The sequence below is a fragment of the Anomalospiza imberbis genome, chromosome Z, assembly GCF_031753505.1.
Source record: "Anomalospiza imberbis isolate Cuckoo-Finch-1a 21T00152 chromosome Z, ASM3175350v1, whole genome shotgun sequence".
Lineage (NCBI taxonomy): Eukaryota > Metazoa > Chordata > Aves > Passeriformes > Viduidae > Anomalospiza > Anomalospiza imberbis.
Genome location: NC_089721.1, coordinates 36,290,357 through 36,314,191, shown reverse-complemented (window position 1 = coordinate 36,314,191; position 23,835 = coordinate 36,290,357). Strand labels below are relative to the sequence as shown.

The window sequence follows — 23,835 nt, the reverse complement described above, 5'->3', positions numbered from 1 at the left end:
GGGACATATGCAAGCTGTTTATAACCCAGTTAGAAACAGGTCAGATACATGTTAAGCAGTTTGTTGTCCAAGCAAAGCCAAAGTCCAAACATGGAACTCCTTGCAGGAGTCTTCCATGCATTTATAGCTGTATGAGTTTCCTGAAAGTAGATTAAAGATAACTTTGCATTTTATGTACAGAATAGATGCCAGAAGAGCAGCTTCTCTTCTCATTGTTTTCTCTGGCTGAGTGGTAGGACAGAGCAGTTAAACCAAAGCAAACAGTGGATTTTATTCCTGTTCAGCACCATCTAACAGGTCTGAAGCAGTAGGGACCAAATAAAGAAACACATCACCATGGTGAATGTCATGTTACAGAACTGCTAGGAAAGGCAATATAGTTCTGGAAGAACACAATAGAAATATGCCAAAACACCAAATAATCTGCAAAATTTAGTATTTGCACACTTCTATGCTGAAGTGTGTATGGGACAGCTTTTTGGTAGCCTGCTTCTCTATGAAATGGCATAGACAACTTCTATTTTATGTTCCATCTCTATAGGTGCATACGCAGGTCTAAAACTAATTTTGTGTTTGACATCAATACATTGCACTTTATGTGGAGATCTCAAATCACTTTATTAATGTAAAAATAACTTTTCCAAAATTTGCCAACAAAAAGAATACAGGCACAGGAAATTTATGTGACTTACCCATATTCATACCAAAATAGTGAAATCTTAATTCACCCGGAGGAGCAGGTGGCCTCAATACAGTTTTCAAGAATTTTCAGGTACAAAACTTCCAGAATTTTCATACTTCAACTGGATTTTTATTACTAATTTCCTCTATAAAGCGTGGCTGAAACATATATCTCTCTGTATGAAAACAAATTTTATTAGTGCCATCTCCTGGTGATAAAATAAAACTGAAAAATCATTAACTAGAGTTGAAGATTCTCAGAGTAAAGTGAAAATACAATATTTTGATCTGGTTAGGTTTTGTTTTAATGGCTTGACCTGAGGCATCAAATTTTTCTCTCTATAGACTTGGAGGATACAGAATTCATTAGCCAATTTTAGGATGACATAAATAAGCATCAGTGACAATGGAGGAAAACCACAAGTGAAAACAGGTATCAGAAACCTATTGATTAATACACCCTATCCCCTTTATTGCGTTTGCCCCAATCAGAAAGAATAATATTTGGTCTAGGAAAATCAAAGAAATGTGAAACTTATTTAAACCAGCACCTTCGCTGTACTGCATTTTGGATTGCTGCCATTAATTTTAAATCTCACTGTCTGAGTCCACAAAGTGGAGGGTAAAGGGTATAAGACACAGTATGAGAGAAGTTAAAATACACTCAACACAGAATGGGAAACTGTTGGCAACATGCCTAATATTCTTGAGTGGGTTTACAGCTCTTGTGTAAAGTAGCTCCTTTTTGGCATTAAGCCTTAGACTCTTTCAGGGCATTTTTCTAAGTTGTCTGGGGCCTTTATAACACATAGTCCAATATGCATTTTGGCACCACCGGCTTTTTTATTTTCTTCAACATTTTGTTCTTAAACATAATTCTGAATATTTAAGATAAAGACTGCAAAATTACAGAGTCAATGTAAATCATTCCCTTCCATCCATCATTTCTGTTTAAGAGTTGCCAGAACATCATTTGTGTTCAGGAGTTGAACCATGCCTGAAATATGAAAGATAGGGGAAAAAAGAAATAAGCCTGAAATAAGCACCCCAAAGGAGTGTCTTGCAACAGGAATCTGTGCACTAGCTTTTACATAAAAGTTAAGTAAACTTCTTGCACATTGTAGGAGAGGCATACCAACAGCAGCAGTGAACCTGCTCAAGACCAACCAGGACTGCTGGTCATCCAGCCCCTAAAACTAATTGCAGATTTAAACTCAAGGATTCTCATGTTCACAGTTGTACCATTTTGAAAAGTCCTAGACAAGAGAAAAGAATCCACCAAGGCCCATCCTTATTGTCTTCAGAATGGATTTCCAGAAACAACTACCAGAGCTGCAATGCCAATGCATTCCTTGCATTGATGTTGTTTTTTCAAGCATATCAAGGCCACCAAAAGATGTGCAAAGCTGAAAAATGTGTCAAGCTGTATAAAACTAAGATCATTATCACTTACATTTTTATACTTAAATATCATCAATAACCAGGCTTTAAAACTGCCTAGTTATTGATTATAGAAAACAACTAAAAAAGAAATTGAGTCTTGAGTAAAGCTTTCTGCATAAGGAACTGCACAGAATACTGATGAATGTCTTTTTTTCAGACTGCGCCAACTGACACATAAAAAACAAAAGTACTAGAGAGCGAAATAAGTATGTTAAAGAGATTTCAAGTGTGGTTCAAGCTGCTTACTGATTAACACTTCAGCATATAACACTCCTCACAGACCTGTGTGGTTATTGTTCAAAAGTGAAACAAGGCCCTTTTGGCAACTGGAGATTAATTATCCTTGCTGACCAAGTTCACAGTTCTCACACAGCTTAGTAGCACTGGAGCTGTTTCTTCTTCTAGAGTCTCTAAAGGGAAAATCAAATCAAATAAAATACCAGGATGCAATGGTATGTCACCTATTTCCAGGCTAAGAAAGAGCCCTAATGATCTCTAACAGAAAACAAGCTCATTTTACACATGAAGAAATGAGTTAATTGACTCATATTACCATAAAAAATTACAGTCATATATGCAAGAAAGCAGAAAATAAAATACAGAATTGTCTTTATGTCAAGGAATAAACAACAATACAGAAACCTCAGAAATGGAAGATGACAGATGTCTTTTCAATGCCTGGAAAAAGACAACAAAGGGGGTCCATGACTATCTGCACAAGTTTCTGTATTTCCTATTTAAGTTCCCCATCTGGGAGCAGATGTCCAGATTTGCTTCCTCAAGCTCCATTTCAGGTATATTTATTTCAAATGTTTGAACAATTGTAACACAGTCTTCATCAAACACCTACATGCTGACTGCACTGGTTTTAGTGGAGCAGTCAAGGTGGAACAAAAGGCCAGACTGGTTTAAAGGCCTGAACTCCCCCCACATGTAGTGTCACCTGCTGCCAGGGAGACCGGGGGACACAAGGAGATGATGGCTAAGGCACTCATGACTGTGAGCCACTTACAATTACTGAAAATCCTGACAGACACACCAGCTCAAACCACAATCACAGGAAGACCAAAACCCGGGTTTTCTGGCTGCCTCTCCCCTCTCCCTGTCCACGGTGGACTTCTCCACCAGGTTGTGAGTGCAGTGGCTGGAGGTGCTGCAGCTGCACTGATGTCACTAACAGCATGTCAGCATGGCATTTTGGTCACAGTAAAAATTCTTCATCAGCCAAATCCAGGCTGCTTTAAGACTACAATATATTGTCTTACTCCTCCTAAACTTTGAATGAATTGTCATAACAGGTTAAGTATGACCTCTGTGATTCAGATTAAGGATCCAGCTTCCCAAGCTTCCCAAGCTGGATCCTCCCTCCCGTAGTGTTCACCAATAATGCTAAGGGAAAAATTGAAAGTGAGCTCCCTAATTATTCCCACAGCTACTTCCTGCAACTACCTACACCAGCAAAGATACGTTTATCTTTAATATTTCTCAATGAACTTCAAATATACCTTTTCATTGACTCAATATGAGAAACAAATAGAAGTGTTGAACATACTGGTGCTTTCAGAAAGTATGTACTGCCTTCAGAAAGATTTGGGATTTTTATCACAACATGAGACATGAGAATACTCAAGATATGCCTGAACATGGTCCAGCTCACACTCACAAATCCATTGTCTGTACATAGGAATGAACAAGGCAAGCAATAAGAATAGCTACTAGACTTCCTAGAAAAAATTAGATTCAGATGTGCATAAAGTGTAGATATGCTGGTATTAAATCCTCAAATACATAACTTTTGTTCATAACTACACTAGATCACAGTTCTAATTTGAACAGTTTGAAATTTACATACCTTAAAATAAATTACTTTCTTACTAGAATATTTAGTTAAAAGCTGGCATTTTAAAATTGTATTATTTTTCATAACAAAAATTCCGTCCGAAGAGCTGCATTGATGAGAGATATTGAAGACCTGTTCTGGTATCTGAAGTCCACAGTATTTTACCATGTCCACAGTGTTTATACATAATCTTCCCTAATGCCAGCCCTTCAGCTGAATTTTCTACTTGCTATTCTACCAAAAAAGTGGACTATATTACACATGTGCCAGCTAATCAAGCCAAGAAGGAAAGGCAGAATTGACAGCATCTAGGAACAGAGCAATTGGGCACAGCAGATAAAAATACCAGTTCAAAATCCACAAACCAGGGACACCGAACTGGCTGATGTTCTCTTCACCTTCCCATGCTGCTCTGCAACACATACTGTAGGCGGATCAGCTATTATGTAGGGCTACTTTAAAGATCTCAGTATGGATTCTCAGTTTTCAGACATATCATTTTGAAGACAGCAAGAATCAGGCTCTTCCTGAAGTGAAAGAGGGAAAACTATCATGTGGGGAGTCCACCTCTTTTCACTCTGTGTGCTGTGGATTACACCCACCACCTCCACCACTTTGAGCACCAGATCAGTGATCCCAGAGGTCACGCAATGAATATGTATATGTATTACCACCAGTCTGACTCAGCAGAGCACTCAACATGCAGTTAACTTTCAACTAGCTCTGGAATTATACTGGTTCAAGTTTTCAAGCCTTGCAGAAGAGGGACAGATTTCCTAAATTTTCAAATGGAAGTAGTGAAGAAAAACAGGAAATTGAGAAAAGCAACACACTTGTAATAAAATGGGAAGTCTCTCTCCTTTTCTCCATTTTCACTTGGATATCAGCCTTTTTTCCATTTATTTAATTTATTTCATTTTAAACCATTTAATTATTTTCTATACATTAAATTCTCATGTCTATGTACATTAAATTTTGAAAATAATATTAAAAACTCCCCCATAGGAGTATCTTCATCTCCAGCATGACCAGAGTCAAGAAGTATTGCAAACTTAAATGTTCCATTTTGACTTCTAAGATCCAAGAGCAGACAGTCAAGTACATTTTCATCTGATGCATAAGCACTTACTCCAGAGAACCAGACTCCAAATTTTGTGAGAGTTATTAATCATTAATTTCTACAGCATAAACAGTGGTTTCAAGAAGTGCATTGCAAATCTATGGTTAAGACAAAGCACTCTACAGCATGTCCAGCCTAGACACCTTAAAAAAGCATGACTATTGCTGCTTTCATCAGTAAGCAGCTGTTACTCACCAGTGGAAAGGTGTGTTCATGCATCCAAGGAGTATTCTTGATAGCACTGACAAAATTCTGGTGCCATAGAACATAAAAATACTCTCTGGATTTGTTGAGTCAAAAGGTTAGGTTATTCTATTTATAAAGAATCTTAGGACAATTCAGTGATTCCAAGCAACTGCTGTGCGATACAAAATCCCTGAACATAATCAAATTATGAGCTTATTTCATGGAAAATATCAAGACATCTTGTTGCAGTGTCTCTTCCTTTGTAGGAAAAGAATGGTAAAGAAGTGACTGGCTTCTATCTGCTTAAACCAATACCATCTGCATATGTACTATTGGAAAAAATTGCTATTATTGATGGCACTAAAAAAATGAGTATTATCTTCACCTCAGCATGGGGAGAATGTGTTTGAAAATTCTTGCTGTTTTGGCTTTAAAAACTGTGGGACTGGCAGTTCTGGGGATTGTGGGACTTGTAATAAAGGGTCATTCTCATTTGTAACTACACATTTCTTGGAATTCCGGGCAGGGGAGTGAATAGGACTGTCAATGGTGCTGCTCTGAGGAGCTATCCCTCCTCCAAGAGCAGGCTGGCAGACAAGTTTCCAGTAGCTGGGATTGGGATGCTGCTATCTGAAGATAGGCAGGGTGCTCCTGCATGAATTCTGATTGGTGAGATCTATGGTCCACAGATGATCCTAGATCCCTGAGGAATACCTGCTGTCTGATGTCTCATAGTGTATCACCTCCCATTACTTTTTTAAAAAGTTAATGTAATCAAAGTGTGTTTTTACAGACCCATAGCTATGACTGATATCAATCCAAAGTCAGTGAGAAATCCACTGTGTATTATGCCTGTTTAAAAAAAATGCATATATAAAACCAAATTATATTGTAGTAAGTAACAGATGAAAGAGGACTGCACGTGCCTATTAATTTTGTGACTTTACTGGTTACAAGAAACAAAGAACAAGCTCTATATGGTCTCTCAGGAAGAAAGAATAAAGCCAAGCAATGACTTAAGCTCTAACACAAAGAAAATCTTTTTTACTTTTCTCCACTCTTCAAAAACCTGAAGTTTGTAATCAGGTCAGCTGCCTTCACATTATCTAAATAAGCCATGACATTAAGTGAATGCTGACCAAGTACAATAAGGCAGCCAGAAAAGACCCTCTGATAGGGAATTGTCATTAGGATGAACTCATTTCTTGCAATTTTTTCTGCCAACTCCTCAGTCTATGCTGAAAAGCACATGCAGTAGTGAAGCACCATATAGATGTTGACAAAACAGGAAAAATAGCAGTTCAAATTCTAAAGGATATGCACAAAACAACATGAAGAGAAAATAGTGAAACTACAGAAAAGCTTCTGTGGTCTGTCAAACTCTGTGGCACATCACAACAGAGAAGTACTGGAGGAAAGCACAGCACAGAAGCATTCATAAACACAACTGTAATCGCTTTGAAACTGAATGTTTATTTATAAGCCTATAGATAAGCCATAATTGAAATATAATCACATAGTAGCAAATCTTCAAGGATATCTTTCCAATTATACCAATAATTTTTGAACTCTGACTTTTCATCACTTATGTTTTCCTATTATTTAAATATTAGAAGACAAGACTGGTAAGGGGTTTGAGAGATCATCTCAGCCAAAACCTACTCCAAGGCAGAATCAGGTAGATCTAAACATTTCCTGACATAAAAAGATTTTTAGGCAAAAGCAGCACTTGTCAGCGTAAGTCACTGGGCTAAGGTATCATACAGATGGGGAATAACTTCAGCCCTAATTCAGCTGAACAGCTCAGGTCCAATTTTCATCACTAGGTTCATCTGTTAAGCATTAAGCACTTGTTTAAGCAGTTTGTTCAATCATAGACTCAGTGCCTAATTAACTTGTTCGGATAAACAAATTAACTTGACATTAACAAAACTGAAGCATGGCTTCAATCATGGTTTTAATTCATATACACATTAAGGTTTTAATGAAGTGTTACAGTCTTCTTGCAGCAAAACACTGAGCTATAACTTTATCTTCAGCTCAAAATATTCAACACTGAAGCCAGTAAGATTCCAACCAGAATATTCATCACTGAATTTAATGTAAAACCTTCATACTTAAACCTTTGCTTACTCTGATTCTGCAAAGTCTCCATTTTCTCCATCTGTGAACAGACAAAAAACACAAAGCATCCTGTTTATTTCACAAAACTGCTTTCACAGCACACTTCTAGACTGAAAGTCATCTAAATGCCTACAGAGACATCTATGCATAGGTATTCACACACAGTTTCCACGTAAAACTCACTAAAAATAAAAGGCTTAAGCATGTTATCTTCAAAGGCAAGAGCAAAATCTCTCACTAGGAGAGATATGCCTTAACCACACTTAAATGGTCATAAATGTCTTATTCTACATACTATTTTTGATTGTTACATTTTTCTGTTGTGCAAATAAAAATTGTAAAGTACAACAATAAAAATCAGTTTTACTTATTTTTGTGTCTGGGTGAAGCATAAATCACTCTCTTCAAGTCAGCCAAGGACAGGGAGAGCTGAATGTTCTTAAATTCTCAGAGTTTATTTTAAAAGTAGAAAGCCCCTTGCCTTAACACAGGTGACTAAGTATTTAGAAAAGGACATTAAAAAAAAAAAAAAAAAGAAGGGCATGTTTTGCTGGCAAGGATTTATACCATGTCACTATAGACTGGCTACAAATAAAAAACATTCTTCGCTGTAGTTCTTGTCTGCAATTTTAACTACATTAGAAAAGTACAAATATAATCAAGAGAAGATTATAACATACTGAAAGCATTAGCTTTACTCAACAAAAGTTCCTTTAGTTTAATCAACAGAATTTTTCTACTTAGGTAACACAGATCTACAAGGTTTATAAAAACTGAGGTTGATATACAACTTGTGTTGTTATAATGCTGGTGTCCCATGCTATTCTTCTCTAGCAACACTATATCTTACAAGGAATGACAGTATGACAGTGTTCTCTACTATCATCTTTTCTCATTACCTACTGTTGTGGTTTTTACACTTGAAGAAAGGCCTGTGGACTAATAATTTCCTTTCTCATGTTAGCAAACTGTTTTCTGAATCAATTGACCTGCAAGAAGAAACAAATCAATTTTTTTAATGAAAGTAGAAACATGTTAAGCCATTCTTCTGCATTTTCTTCCTTTAGTCTTCCTTCTGATTCTATCATGAAAATGTATGACATTACATTGACATGCAAATGAATATATTATTTCTTTAAAATATTAAAGCATCTTGGAGAGCATAAGTCTTCTCATTTTAAAATGTATTATATAACAATAAAAAATATTATTATTATTACATTAGTATTATTATAAAAGTATATTTTTGGTATTTAAATATCAATTTCCATCAGGAAATCAGGATCTTCTCATATTAATGGCCAAACTGAATGAGACCAAAGCACCAGATTATCTAGAGGTGCATTAAATAATACATAAATAATTAAATTAGGACATGAATTATTTTCTAAAAGTCTAACCACATTTTGCATCAAATCCATAAAGAGCTACCCATAATAGTAAAACCCCATACATTTCTAATCAAAGTGATCTTGGAAATTGTGAGAGTACAGCACCAAATACAATGGCTTATTTAGAAATAATCTCTGCAATCCTGAGTAGGGCTGAAATTTTATATGCTAAGTTAAAACACAAAAATCCCCCAAACAAACAAATAAAAAAACCACAGAAATAATAATAACCTGAAACTGACTGGCTGTACTGACAAATTACTTTGTTCTACTGAAGGAACAGAAACACTTTCCATCTTTGAATGAAATGTTTCTGTCCATCAGTAAGATACTATAGTGACCTTTTTGTGCTCCCACATGTGTCAAAAAAACCACTTATGTCCACTGCTTTTAAAGGCTCTTTTTTCCTAAGCTGATATTAGTCAAAGTTCTATGACTCTGCATCAATAACATTATGACAACTTAAGTGCTCAAAATCCATAGAAATGATTCATAAATTCACTTTCATCAAAATAAAATTTAAATTCAAGCTGAACTGAAGACTTGGAAAATCCAAACACTATTCCTTCAGAAAGTGAAACAAAAGAATAATTCACAAATCTATGTCTGTAGCACAGTATGCTATATCATCTACTTTTCCAGCACAGATTTGAAAGCTTTAATCAGAGTTGGCTTACTACTTCACCCACTGAAAGAAGAGGTAAAATACTTTTCAAATTCAACAAAAGCTAAATTACTCCACTGCAGAGATTAGTTCGAAGAATAGTAAATCCAGCTCAGGAAATGCTTTCATGGAAGTAGTTATCAGACACTGGCATTTTGCATATAGTATATCAAGCACTATCCCAAAGGAGAAGACTGAAAGACAAGTCAATCAACTTCCTATTTTTCCACTGGACACATCTCACCTCTACAACAGCTACCAGACACCACAGAAATCAAACATGAACCATAACCCCTTCCTCTGGGACTATGCATTCCAAGACTGTGAGTGCCTGCCCTCATCCCAAACATGAATATGGATAGCCAAGACTCTCACCATGTTCCCCTCAACAATTTCCTTGGCACAATTCCAGGAAAAAATGTATTTCCTCCCAGAGCTGAGCAGCCACATGGCCACCCAAAGTGTCTACCTACCCTTTGAGCTCTATTGTCCCCTATCAGCCCTTCCATCTACGCATGGCCATGGTTTTTGGAGCATCATCTCTCAGTGGCACCACAGTGAAATACTCAGAAGTATTGACATGACACCTGATGAGCCAGTCTGGGTGCACAGGACTGTGATGGAGAGGGGGAAGGAACAGGCACCAAAAGCTATAGGGATGTTTCACCTCAGCCTCACTGACTCCTGAGGTTTTTGTGTCTCACAACTGCTTGTGAGAAAGACGCACCCTAATATAGGTGTAAGCCACCATGCATTTTCTAAATAGAGCACACATGCATAGGAAGTGTTACAGTTTTTGTACAGTTATCTTGCTCTAGTTTGCAGAACAGAGCATGGCAATAAATTCTCCTTGAAAAGGAAAACCACATAGAGATATAACTAGGCAAGAAATAATAACTGAGAGTTTGAAATTAGGCTTGGAACAATAGACACATTAAGAATCCCAACTGCAATAAAGGAAGACAACGTGCTTTCAAAACTGGGGCTAAAAAATAAGCTTTTCTCTCAATTTATATAGAATATCTCCCCCACCCTCCATGTCTCCCAGCATCTCAGAACTCACACACTACTGAGAATAATAAATATATCATATTAGCATGCACTGTTTTGGTCATTTGTATCCATTTCTTCACAGTAGTATTCTTGAAGTACTACACAGGTCTTCATTCCAAACTGCAAGTACTCTGAAAATACCACATTTTTCTAAGGTCCAGGTCTTCAGCCAAGGAAAACTAGAAAAGGTCACATAATCTGAAAAGTTTTAGTTCTTGATTATCATCAGAATGATACAGCATAAACAAGCAAGGCAAATGATAGCTAAAGATCTTCAACAGCACTCAAGGCAACCAGACCCCAAACATGATTGAGTTTCTCAGAGCTAGTATAATGAAATCTACTAATTACTTATTACTTGCATCACTATAATTCCTAGGAAGATTAGTCACAGAAAGGAATGCCTTTGTGCAAGGGACTGTACAAACACAGAGCAGAGCACAATCATAGATATTGCTGCAATTGCCACCAAGAGAGCAGCCGTTATCAGTGGACAGGGTGATGTATATCCTAGTGTAGTTACCATTTTTGCCAGTCTGCCAGAGAAACCTTCTCAAGTTTATTATGTTAATTAAAATCTCATAAGCTTCCTCTCTACTAGGACCTTAAATATCAGATCGGTGCTACTGCAAGTGGTTGCTCCAAATGAATAGCATGAGCTTTCCAGGAGCAAACTTAATTCTCAGCAGGGCTAGCTACAACCTTCAGACAAGGTGCTTGAAAAACCCAATACAAATCAGGCAGCACTGAGTACCTGAGTCTGAGCAGGCTGACATGCCATTAGTAGCCACAGCATCCTCACCTAGCAAACAAAGGTTCCTGCAAGCCCTGATTCGTGCACCTTTTATGCTGCCCTGTTCACTTTGCCTGTAATGGCTTTGAACTTTCCAGGAGTGCAGGCACAACTGCTAATGCTGCCATGTCAGCAATGGTGAGATCTTCAGTCCATGCAGGACATAGAAAACCACCAACAACGTCCCCGTGTGAGCCGACGGCAATGTGGAGGCAGAGGTATGGGGCCATGGACACCTGTCCTGCCTTGGTGCCCCCGCTGTGACCACCCCTCGTGCAGGAGGCCACCATACGGTGCCCGGTTGATGGCCCGGGGGACAACTACCGCCACCCTTATCACTACCACAGCTCACCCCACAGATCTTGCAATCAAAGCATGAGCAGCTTCAATCGGGGCCAAAAGCGAACAAGGGAGGAGGGCACAGCTAAAAGCTATGATTTTCGAGTCTTTTAAGGGGCTGGAGTTGCTAGCAATGCACAGGCCGGCAGATGAAGAGAGCTGTCACCTCACCAAGTACGACACGTCTGGTCTCTTGCGGACGGGGACAGTCCCTGGATGAGAGGAAGCCCCAGGCGGGACACTGCCCGGGATTAGAGCCACGAGCCTCCGCGCGGCAGCTCCGCAGGATGCACATCACTCTGGCCGGTACCCCCGGCCGCTCCTGGCTTCCCGCCCGCGCCGCTCCGCAGCCCCCCTCCGCGGGTACCTATCTCCGGTTATTCACCAGTGGGATGACAAATCTCCCGGGCGTGTGTCTTTCCAGACAGAGCTGCGTCCCCATCTCGGAGGCGGACCGGTCGGCGAGGTGAGTAACCGCGAACTGACGGCAGCACAAGAGCGTTTGTTTTGCTTTCCCTTCTCCTCCGCCCTCCCCTCGCTGACACGGAGGCCATGAGCCGCCGACTCACCCTCTCCCCGCCGGGGCCGGCAGCGCGGGGCTGGGAGCAGCTCCGGCGAGCGGGGCAGCGAAGGGGCCGGGCCGCGCCGCACGCCCCCGGGCGCGGGCAGACTCGGCGGGGCGCGGCGCCGCCGCGGGGCTCCAGGCACTCACCTCCCGCCTACACCGCCGGCAGCGCGCAGCTCCCGCCGAGCGCGGCAGCCTGTGCCCCGCTGTCATGTGCTCGCTGTCCCGCCGTTAACCCTTCCCGCGGCCCGGGCTGGCCCCGCCGAGCCGCGCCTGCTCTGCCGCGCGGGGGGAGCGGCGTCCCGCCGGCAGCAGCCCCGCCGCGCCCCCTGCTCCCAGGGGACGCGTGGGGTGAGGGGGCACACAGCTGTGTAGGGGCGGGGGTAGCCGGGGGACTGGCAGGTGGTGTGTGGGGCTTGGTGGGGTGGCCCTGTAGAGGGAGGCTTCGGGGGCGGGATGTGCTGGGTAGACGCTGGAGGGGATGAGGAAACGGAGGGATGCGCTAGAAGCCAGAGGTGTTTGCGGTAGGGGAGGCAGGAGGGATTTTGTGTCTGTGTGTAACGGGACTGGGGGGAGCTGCGGTGCTGCACCAATTCTGACGGTCTAAGAAGCCCAAGGGGTGCAGGGTCCCTGGAGGATAGTCTGTGGGCTACACGCTACGGGCGTTATGGGGAATGCGTGGGGAGTTGCGCGGAGGCTGTAAGGGGGCCTGGATGGGACCTGTGTGTGACATGTAGGAGAAAACCTAATGGTAGGGCAGGGTAGCAGGTAAACCAGAGGAATAAGGCTTTGGAAGTGGGAAGTTTGGAAGTGGGAAATAGGATGAAGGGGCTTAATGTCTGGTGGCATTTTTCCACCAGGCATACAAAACTGTGATATGCATGCAAGAGCCTTTCTCAATTAGAAGGAAATCTGACTTGGAAAGGCCACAGGACTAGCGTTATGATAAAGTGGGAGGTATCCACTCAGAGCAAAAGCACTGTGATCCTGTGGCCCCAGGCTGATGATCGGCTCTTGCAGCAACAGTTGCAGCCAAGAGGTAAATGCCATTTAGAGTGCCCATTGCTCTTGAAAAGACACCTGCACATGCAGGATATGGCCCAGCAACTGAAACATGTTGGTTCTTTCAGTTTGGGTCCATCTTATTCCCCTCTGGTGTAATTGTGGAATTGAGAATATAAATGAACTGAAGCTACAGGTGAATTAAGAGGCTGAAAAGTAAGGCTCAGAGAGCAGCAAATTACTCAATCACTCTACCAGCATAAGCATGCAGACTTCATGGCAGGGCATCCTATCAGCCCAAAAGTCTCCAATAATGGAGCCCACTAACATGGTTGGGCAATTGAAGAGTGCAGCAGGTGCACTCTTTCATGCCAAGCATGGCCAGCCCTGCATTTAAAACAATTTTAAATCCCAGTTCTCACAGAATAAGAATGGCACTGTGGCAGTCCTGATTGCTTCTTCCAAGGTGAGGGGAAGCCTGTATCCTTATTGTGCTGCAAGAGCTGTTAGAAAGAGAGTTGAGGGAGGGGAATATGTTTTGGTGCACCCATATCACTGGGCTCTGCTAGGTCAGCCTGGATCCTTAGCTGAATAAATTCTTCCAAGCTAAAGGTCCTTTGTTATTCATTCATATTACATCCAATTAATGTGACTGTGAATTTCATAAGAAGTCGGTATTGTGTTCTTTACATACCCAGAAAACCTAGCAGAGATTTCAGCCTTCCGTCTTTCTTTTAAAATTTCATTGCTTTCCAGTGTTTTGGGATTTTTTTCTAAGTGTATGGATGCTTAGAGATTGAGACACTTGTAAATAAATTTACTATTCTTAGCACATTTAAAGCAGAAATATTTGTAAGCTGTGTCTCACTTTAAAAATCATAGTAAAAAAACTGACAACTATAAGGGGTCTTTTCCACATGAAAGCACAGAATTTACTTGTGAGCTCAATGAGTTTTTTGTTTACTGTCTCTTTACTCATGCTATATGCCAGAATTTTCTATGCAATTATCATTTAATTGGAAGTCATCACTAAAAAGTTCAAGGATTATCCAAAAACTAACATGATAGCCATGGTAATGTATGTAAATGAGTAACATAGACAACAAAATTTGCATGTACTGTCAAAGTGCTAATTTTAATTCAAATCTACCAAATAAATGGTGAGTTTGTGTTAAATAAATTGCTTTAAATAGCCCTGATAACATCAGAAACCAAATCTAACCACCATTAAAAAATATTTTTCCCTTATCAAGTTATTTCTATGTATGGGAAGTAAATTGTCTCAATTTTTCATATGAAAAGAAGTGATGGATCCTATCAGTGTACTACCTTGAGAAACACATGGTCTAAAACACAAGATACAGGCAGCCTTTATATACAGGATAAGAGCTTTTGTTGTCATGGATGAAGCCTGCTGAGAAGTCCTGAGCATGAAGTAAGGAGGACAATCAGAACCTCAAATTAACAAAGTTAGCATTTAGAAAATGCAACTCATATCTAAAGATAATTCTTAATTTTTGATGTGCCAAAATAGCAGCAAAGCTTATGTAAAATAAGGCAGGTAAGACTAATAAGTGCATTAAAAGTAAGTGCATCCAAAGTTTTCTTAGTGAGTGACATAACTGTAGGTTCATAACTGTCATACACCGTTGCATATTCATATCCATCAGTATGAACCCATACTCATTCCTCACATAAAGCACACATCCCGATTATGAAAAGGCTATGTCTTAGTCCTTCAGAAAGCTACTACTTTTTATTTTCTCTATTGCAAATTTTATCCCCTCTACTGAAAAGCATGTATCTAATGGAGGTAGTGGATTCTGAAATTCAATAAATGTGTCTGAATCCACAGTAATACCTGTGAACTGCCACCCATCCAAGATCTGAGAGTAAAAATTTATATTTGTCACTTCAGTCCCAATTAAATTTTCATAGTTCAGTAAAATCTTTTATTTACTGCTCAGGGAAATATATAGTTACATGCTATATAAAGGTACAGTGAACTTTGAATTAAGCCTTCAGTTTACAAACTGTCAAACACAGAAGCATTTTTCAAAATACTCTTTATTCAAGAAAAAAAGTGCTCTTCTTCTTCTTTTTCTTCTTTTTCTTCATTTTCTCTGTCCCAAAGTCTGTTGGAATAACACGGCATACACCAGACCTTGCAAAGTCTCTTCCTAGCCTGATTCTTGTATTATGTCATTGGGTTTGTTGTCCTAGAGTGTTACTCCCAGGTATGCAGGAAAAGAGAGACATGCTCATATAAATTCTTGTCTCCTGTGTCCCAGGGAAAGACCATATTTATAAGTGAGCCCTGAGAGGAGATGGTCAGTGGCTAAAGATTCTGAAAAGAGCTCATTCAGTTGAATGAAGATGAGATTATTTATTTTGTTTACTGGTATTTTTGGAAGCCTTTTTAAGAAAGGAAATTACTCTCTTGAAGTTGAAGCATCATGTATGAAAACTCTGATTATTTTTTTCAGTGTCCAGAGGAAAACCATTATAGCAGGAAGAATAGAGAACAAGGAATATGACAACCAGAAGATAATGGCTGGTTTTAGTTTTTCTTATCTCTTTCTTCTGTATGCTAGTAGTAGCAGCAGAACTCAGCTTTTAGGGAAGAAAACCTAGGTACTAGGATTGTAAGACAAACTAATTTTGCATTTCTGTAGCAAATTTGAAAATTTTTTTGACCCAAACACCTTTGAAATTGTGGCAGTCAGTTTAATGGGAGGACAAGATTCCACTGAAAATAAAGAGAATCTCAAGAGTACCTAGAATACGATGATACTTGGTTAGAGAACACTAACAGACTTAAGAGGGCTCGTCTCTTGTTGGCTTGGACATACTGATTTGAACAAACACAAGTCTGAACATTCACTTCTCAGATGCAAACAGAAATGTGGAAGTTTTTTCAAGCTGTTTGGGTTTTGAGGGGTTTTAGTTTGTGTGTTTGTCTTGGGGGTTGGTTTTGGTAGTTTTTTTAGGTTTTTTTGTTTGGTTTGTTTTTTTTGTTGTTGATTTTTTTGGGGTGGCAACATATTAATAACAATCTTACTAACACTTTTGGTCTAATTCTTTAATTTTACCTCAGATCTTCTATTTCATATCTATTCTATTTTCATAGTTGCTGTGTAAATGAGAACAGTATTTTTCCTAGTTAAGGTGATATGACAAAAAAGAAAAAGTCCTTGAATTCCATCTTGAATATTTTTACTGACACCAGTATATTAAAATATCATCGAATTGGGTTTTCCTGGTTTAGCTGTAAAATCAAGTCTTGCACCTTTCCTATCTTAGCTTAAACTGACTCCTGGCAAGAAGGGACTCTGCAGGGGCTCTGTTTCCCATCATCCATGGGTCCATCATCTCAGGGCTGATACATCTTTTTTAGTAGAAAAAATAAGGTATTATGGGCATAAGTTCTGGGGTTTGATCCTTTATCTTCATCTTTCCAGTCACAGGTCACAGGTTTCATTTACCTGCTCCTCACTGGAGATCAAGGAGAGCTGTCTGATACCATCATGACATAGCAGGGCCACAGAGCTTTTTTCTGTGTTCAATTTCCTTTTTCTATATCCAGATTTCACAAATATTACTTTTTAGTGGGTTTTACTTGCTACACAGGAGATGAGGCAATATATTTCTCCTCCACACTGCAAAAAACTAACACTTACGAAGAGCATATTGCTAAGATCTTCAACAGCATCTAGATACCTTTATAACAAATCAGTTCCTCTCCTTGCAGCTCCAGCAACTCACCCTGCGCTGTGAAGGGATGTATAAAAGCTGTCCCATTCCCACTCTTAAATGTAAGCTGTCAGGTAGAGAGAAAGCTGTCTGTGGAATAAATATGAAAAAAATATGCATTCTACTAACCTCCTCAAAGAAAGTGAGTTTGATTCCCCGACATTCTTATACAGACAAAGCTAACACTGATAAACAGGATTCATTTAATTAAATCGTAGTCTAGTTTTATACAGTACAAACACACATGCAGAACCTTTGCAGAAGAATGCAGTCATTATCTATAACAATACAGGATGATATCAAGTACCTTTAGGGTCAGAAAATAAAATTATTAGATGAAAATTAATTGCAAGGGACTTCTACATTCCTCCAATGCACTTGAAGAAGCTGGAACTGAGACTGATGAGTAGAATAAGTTTTCCAATTCTCATAAAAAATTAATTAGTGAAAAGACATAATATCAGTAGTGGAGTTTAGCTAGGATATATTAACTGAACATATGTCCTTTAGCTAGGACATATACTTAACTGAAACTTTTTCTAGGTATTTCATATGCTGGGGTCTAGATCACAAAGTGGGAATATCATGTACATTGACAAATAGGTGAAGAGAACAGAGGGACTGCATTTGCTTGGGTACCTCTGTCTTCATGCCTGATTCTCGTTTGAAGTCAAATTGAGCTTGATGTGGACCAAAGCATACTAAACCAAGCATGTCTAATTTCTGTTGAGAAACTATAAGGGATTTCAGGCTAGCATGATATCCATTCCCTAATACCTACTGATGAATAACACTGCTAGAAATATTGTTATAGGTAGGATCCTAATAGAGGGCAAAGAAAAAAAGAAGGAAATTTCCCACAGTCCACTTAGAAACCTTAGAAGAAAATGGTGTGATAAAGTCAAACTACTGTTTGTCCTACAGCAAGATCTTCTGATATTAATAATGATCTCTTTTGTAGGCCCCAGCCATTTTAGATTGAACAGCAGATAAGTACAATGTTGAAACTCACTTTTCTTGTTTGGGAGAGTAAGCATTTTATTAATCACTTCAGTGGTATGCACATACCACTGCAATTTTTCTCCTACTCTTGTTTCTGTGCCTACGCACCTCAACACAGATTTTTAATGTTAAATTTTACTTCATACCCTGTAATAAATACTGACATGTGTGTAGATAGCTTTCTTCATTATAGTACCTTTGGACTTCTACTAAAGAAACTAATTTAGTTCAGAAAGTACTGGTGGAAAACACACTAAAACGAAGGTCTTTGATCAATCAGATATTGAACAATTCACCCCAAACATGGCTATCTCCAGCAGTCAGTGTGTTTCTTCCCAAAGGTGACATTCAATTAGGAAAGGGGTCTGGGGGAGGCATAGGATCAACCTATGGTGTTGCATGCATAGTATTGCCACAGAAAGCCCATTACCTGTAACAAGGCAACAGTTGTCTCCATGAAGCCCAAGTAAAAGGTATCTTGACTTTGTTCTCTCTATCACATCCTTAAGAAAATCACCCACACTCCCTTCTTTTCACTGCTTTCGTATATTTCCATTATGAGAATATGTGCAATTTAAAAACAACACGTGAATAATTTGATGTTATTCTGTTTTTTGTTAAATTTTACGTGGAATTCATTCTGATAGAAATCTAACTTTTTCCTAGGATCATATAATTCACTGTTAGAATATGTTTCTTATGTTTTCTGCTTCTTCACCATTGAATTTTCTCCTTAAAACAGTATTTCTCTACTTGGAGTTAGAAACTACTCCTATAGCCTCTACTGAAATTAAATTGAAGTGCAGCTAAATGGCTGGTCACACAGTATTCTCAAAAGTTTGTGTTTAGACATATGTAAGAAATAGGAAAGTTGTTTATATGCTAGCCATGTGTCAAAATACTGACTTACCTGACTTTGTTCTCACAACAGTACACACTCATATTCCCAGCCTAGTTCATATAACTGTATCAACATATCTTCACATTTAATTAGCTCTAAAAGAACTACAGGGATATAGTGGATTGGAAACTCATCTCCTGAGTCTTGCCTTGAATTTAAGTAAAACAATGCTAAAAACTTCTCTTTTTTTATCCATTTGTAAAATGGATAAGAAAACAGCCATGATGATCTGTATAATACTACAATCTTTACTTAATTCCATTGGAATTAGTTATTCTAAGCTGTAAGAGTCTACATTGCACAAAAAAAAACCCTTTAAAATGCTGCCAATTCCCTATTATAATTCTTTGCTCCAGTTTAAAGAACAGAAACCAGAAAAGAATAACATGAAATTCACATGTTCCACTCTTTCTGGGCATATGATGTGTCTCAGAAATGATCAAAAATCCACAAGGGCATATAATTTTTTTAATAAGCTGCATTTTTACTTATTATTTCTTGTACTACACAAAATTCTACTCTGTGGTATACCTATGCACTTCACTAACTTCTGTGAGCCTGACAATACATATCCATAAGCATAAGTGATTTAGGTGCATTTCTATCTATTTTCTTCACATTGCCAAAAACATATCCTGATCCTCCCAAAATGTTACTTTTTATATTTTTAATTTATTTTGTAAGGAGCTCCATTTTAAAATCCTGTAATTCAAAGCAACTTACTAATTTTCTGTGCTCTGTAACAGAAGGGGTTTGCAGTTCCACAAAAATCTCTGACATTCATGGATTCAAATGGAGTTGACTTGAAAAATAACACTGTCACTAAAATTCTAAAATCTAATGATTAGACAAACAAATCCAGTGAGTTTTAGCAGTAGGAGAAAAATCTTCCAAGGTTTCCAGAGAAGTGCTGTGACACTTAATGAGATGTCCTTCCTTTCCTTTTCTACCTTCCTGATCACATCTGTGAGTCCTGACTTTCAGAAACACTTATAAATTATTTCTTGTTCTGTTGAATTCAGACACTTTGCTGTTGCAGGTTTAGATTCAAAGTGTCATATGTGCTAATATAGTTCTTTTTTTTTTCTGACAACTCTGACAACATAAAATGTTGCATAACAGAGGGATATATAAATTGTGGGAAAACCTGACCACAGAGAAACAGGAAAATTAAATATAAACAATCTTTATAAAACATTGTGTAATCTTTTCTTTCTTGTTGCCATCCAAGAACTTTGGCATCATCTGTTTTTTGCAAGAGATACCATATCTCTAGAGAGAATATATGTACACATATATGCACATATATAAACTCAAAAATCCAAGCAAAAGTTATCATATCAATATCTAATGAAAGTCTGTATCCATTAAAATAAAACAATACTGAATGCTAGTAATGACTGTCAATACCTATGAACATTTTTGTCACATTCCTCATATCCTTTTTCCTTCTGGAATTTTCATAGCACAGTATGTTACTATTACAGGGAAACATTTCAACGACTTGAGTTGGTTTGATTTCAATAGAAAAATATAAAAATACTTATAATTAAACAAGTTTTAAATGTTTAGCTGGACTGCAGACATGGCTTTCAGTATCTCACAAAGGTAGAGACACTAGGAAAGAAGGAAAATACAAAAACAAATCCTGTCTGACTAGAAAGCATGGATAGGCAGAAGGGCATTCCTCAAGCTAATGATTTTTCAGAGCATATGCCTTTGTGTACTGTCACAAATGAAAACCTAATCTCTAAAGTAGATGCTAATTAACTTTCACTGCTGCACCATTAATACATTCCCGGGTGCTTCCCAGCTTTGATGTTATAGTGTCTGGGAGAGGGGAAACTGCTGACTGCCTCTTCAGACAGCTTCTCTTTTGGGTGCCTCATTCCATGAAATATATTTGCCCAGTCAGGACTGTCCTACAGGCCCTGGTATATTGTGAAAGAGAGAGAGTAAGAAAAGGGCACCCAAAAATGAGATTGAGGCACTGGGTCTTATTTATTGAGAGCTTGGCATGATATTTTTCTACTCAGATCTTGCTGGAGCTCCTCAAAACCTGTATTTTGAAAGACGACAAGCACCTCAGGTCTCAATAGAATAGAATTTTACTCTCCATTCTGGCCTGGATGGTATTTTTGGATGTTGGCCAACTATTAATGTTCCATGGTGAATTTTTTTAAACTTCAGGCTAAACTAATAAATTAGTAATATAAATAGCAGGGGAAAAAAACTCAGCAACTCTGAGCAACTGTTCCAGTGTCTCAACACCCTCAGTGTAAAAGATTTCATCCTTATATCCAAGCAAATCTGCCCTATTTCAGTTTAAAACCATTGCCTCCTCTCCCCATCATGGGGGAGTTGACTCTAATGAGGTCTCTCCTCCAGGCTGAACAGACCAGGTGACCTCAGCTGTTCCTCATACAGCTTCTCCTCAAGGCCCCTCACCATCCTCATGGCCCTCCTTTGGACACTCTCCAAGAGTTTTATATTTCTTTTATTGTGACACCCAGAACTGCCCCCAGCACTCAAGGTGAGGCCGCCCCAGCTCAGAGCACAGCAGGACAATCCCCTCCCATGCCCGGCTGGCCATGCTGTGCCTGATGCCCCCCAGGACGCTTGGCCATCCCGGCTGCCAGGGCACTGCTGACTCACATTCAACTTGCCACAGTCCAGGACCCCCAGCATCTCAATTATCTGTACATCCAGGGCTGCCCCATTCCAGGTGCAGAAGCTCCAATGCCATGGGAAAACACAGGACATACACATTCCAATCACTGGCTGCAGAACTCCAAAGCAGCCAAAGCTGGAACTTCTGAAAGTTCATGAATCAAGGTCTAAATCAAACTCTTTGAGGTCCAAATTCAGCTCTGAGCCTACATGTTCTCCTTTAGTAGAGACCTTAAAAATAGTAATGTAATATGTACTCAGAAGCATGCTCTGGGCTTCTTTCCTAAAGCTTATTTCAGTGGTTTGGGAACCATCATCCTAAAACAGTGTCAGGGAAAAGAATCACTATGTCTACTTTCACCACTTGCACTCAACACTGCAGAAAAACACTTGAATAGTAATCCAAAAAATAAATCTGTTATTTAACATAATCATCTTGCTGTTAAATAAGGGTTACCATCTGAGAAATCTTTTCCCAAAATGCAATCTGAGGTTCAATCCAAGTGCTGAAACTAGTTTTTCAAAGGTACTATTAGCTTTTTTCCTAATTTGAAAAACTCTCTTTCACCACTCTTCAATACCAACAAACAATAAAAAGATTTCACCAAAAGTCATAGACACAATGTTACAGACAGCTGTGAAAATGCAAATCTTCTCAAGGTAGGAGAAAATCAGAAGTTCAAGAATGCAAGTTTTATTCTAACTTAGAGTTGAGTGTCCATCTTTAAAAAACAGGATGAGCTGGATCCTAATTTTTTTATTTTTCCTGACTCAAAGAAGTCAAAACATAATGCTTACTAATGTCTCACTTTCAAACTTACACTGAATCTGTCTGAAAGGATACATGACATTTTTATTTGTCACTGTGCAAACATGTGAACTGTAAATAAATACCAGTGATAGACAAAGACATTTCAGCCTGCATTCAGTGTTAGTGTGATAATACTGCAAACCAGTACTGCGGTTTTCTCAGAAGTGAGTTTGCAGTGACCTCTGTAGGACAGACCTGAGACAGGGTCCTTTCATGTTCGAGACTTGCTTTTTGAGAAGCCATAATTGTATTGGACACTGCTGCAGCTTCAACATAATCCTAGTCCAGAATTTCTGCATAGTCATATTATGAAGAAACTGGGCCTTCGGCCCCTAATACCCAGAATGCCGGACAGTTCTGCTGTGGCAGTGTGGTAGTGACCTCCCCACTGGTCCCTTCAGCCTTTGACATCTTAGTGCCATTTGTGAATACAATTAATTTCTGAAAAGTAATTTCTGTGAAACTACCTGTTCTTGGTATACTTCAAGTTCTAGAGTATAGAGATCCCCTGGCAACCAGACTGGCTCACCTGTCACATGGAGATACAGCCACCAACTACAGAATGTTCAATTCAGTGTGACTGTTGGGATTATTTCTTAAGTAACTGTGCTGCAAGACAGAGACAGTTTGTGCAGCATTTTGATCTCTTGCCTCTTGAACATTTTTAAGATAGCAACATTGTCTACCTGTCCAGGGAAAAATCAATGGGGAAAAAGCAGAAGGATACTTCCTATCCCAGCCCAAGTTTCTGAATCAAAGAGACAAAATTGATTCCAATGTGTGTTGTTAAGCAAAATTCCTTTGACTAGTTCAAGAGTCATATTCCTTACTTAACCAGGAAACCTGCAGTAAATTATTACTTTTCATGACTACCCTATACAAACCTTAAGACTAATCACCAATGTACAGGAAATCCAATAGATATGGGGCAGCCAGCAAGAGTTTGTGAAATGTACATCTTGTTTGACCAACCTGATCCCTTCTATGACCAGGTTACAACCTTAGAGAATGAGAAAAAGGCTGTGGATATTTCTCCTTGAACTTTACTAAAGCCTTTGACACTCTTTCCCACAATACTCTCCTGGAAAAGCTCTCTGCTCATGGCTCAGACAGGCACCCTGTTCACAGGGTAAAAACCTGGCTGTGTGGCCAGGACCAGAGATTGGTGGTGCATGGAGTTACATCCAGCTGGTGGCCAGTGACCAGTGGTGTTCCCAGGGCTCAGTACTGGGGCCAGTTCTGTTTAATACCTTCATCAGTGATATTGAGTGCACCCTCAGTCAGTTTGTAGATGACACCAAGCTGGGTGGGAGTGCTGATCTGCTGGAGGGCAGGAAGGCTCTGCAGAGGGATCTGGACAGGCTGGATCAATGGGCCAAGGCCAGTGGTGTGAGGTTCAACACGGCCCAGTGCTGGGTCCTGCCTTGGGTCACAACAACCCCAGGCAGTGCCACAGGCTGGGGCAGAGTGGCTGCAAAGCTGCCCACAGGAAAAGCC

General features: G+C 39.4%; 1 protein-coding gene across 2 annotated transcripts in view; it reads right to left on the bottom strand.

The window, feature by feature from the left end:
• GLIS3 (GLIS family zinc finger 3) overlaps window positions 1-23,835 on the bottom strand; it is a 195,149-nt gene that overhangs the window by 141,528 nt on the left and 29,786 nt on the right. Inside the window, exon 1 of one of the 2 annotated variants that reach the window (XM_068177057.1) lies at window positions 2,407-2,539. The exons of the other annotated variant lie outside the window; for it this stretch is intronic. The gene's annotated coding sequence lies outside the window, so the exon portion shown is untranslated. Of the gene's footprint in view, window positions 1-2,406; window positions 2,540-23,835 lie in introns of those variants that run through there. 2 annotated transcript variants of the gene reach the window in all.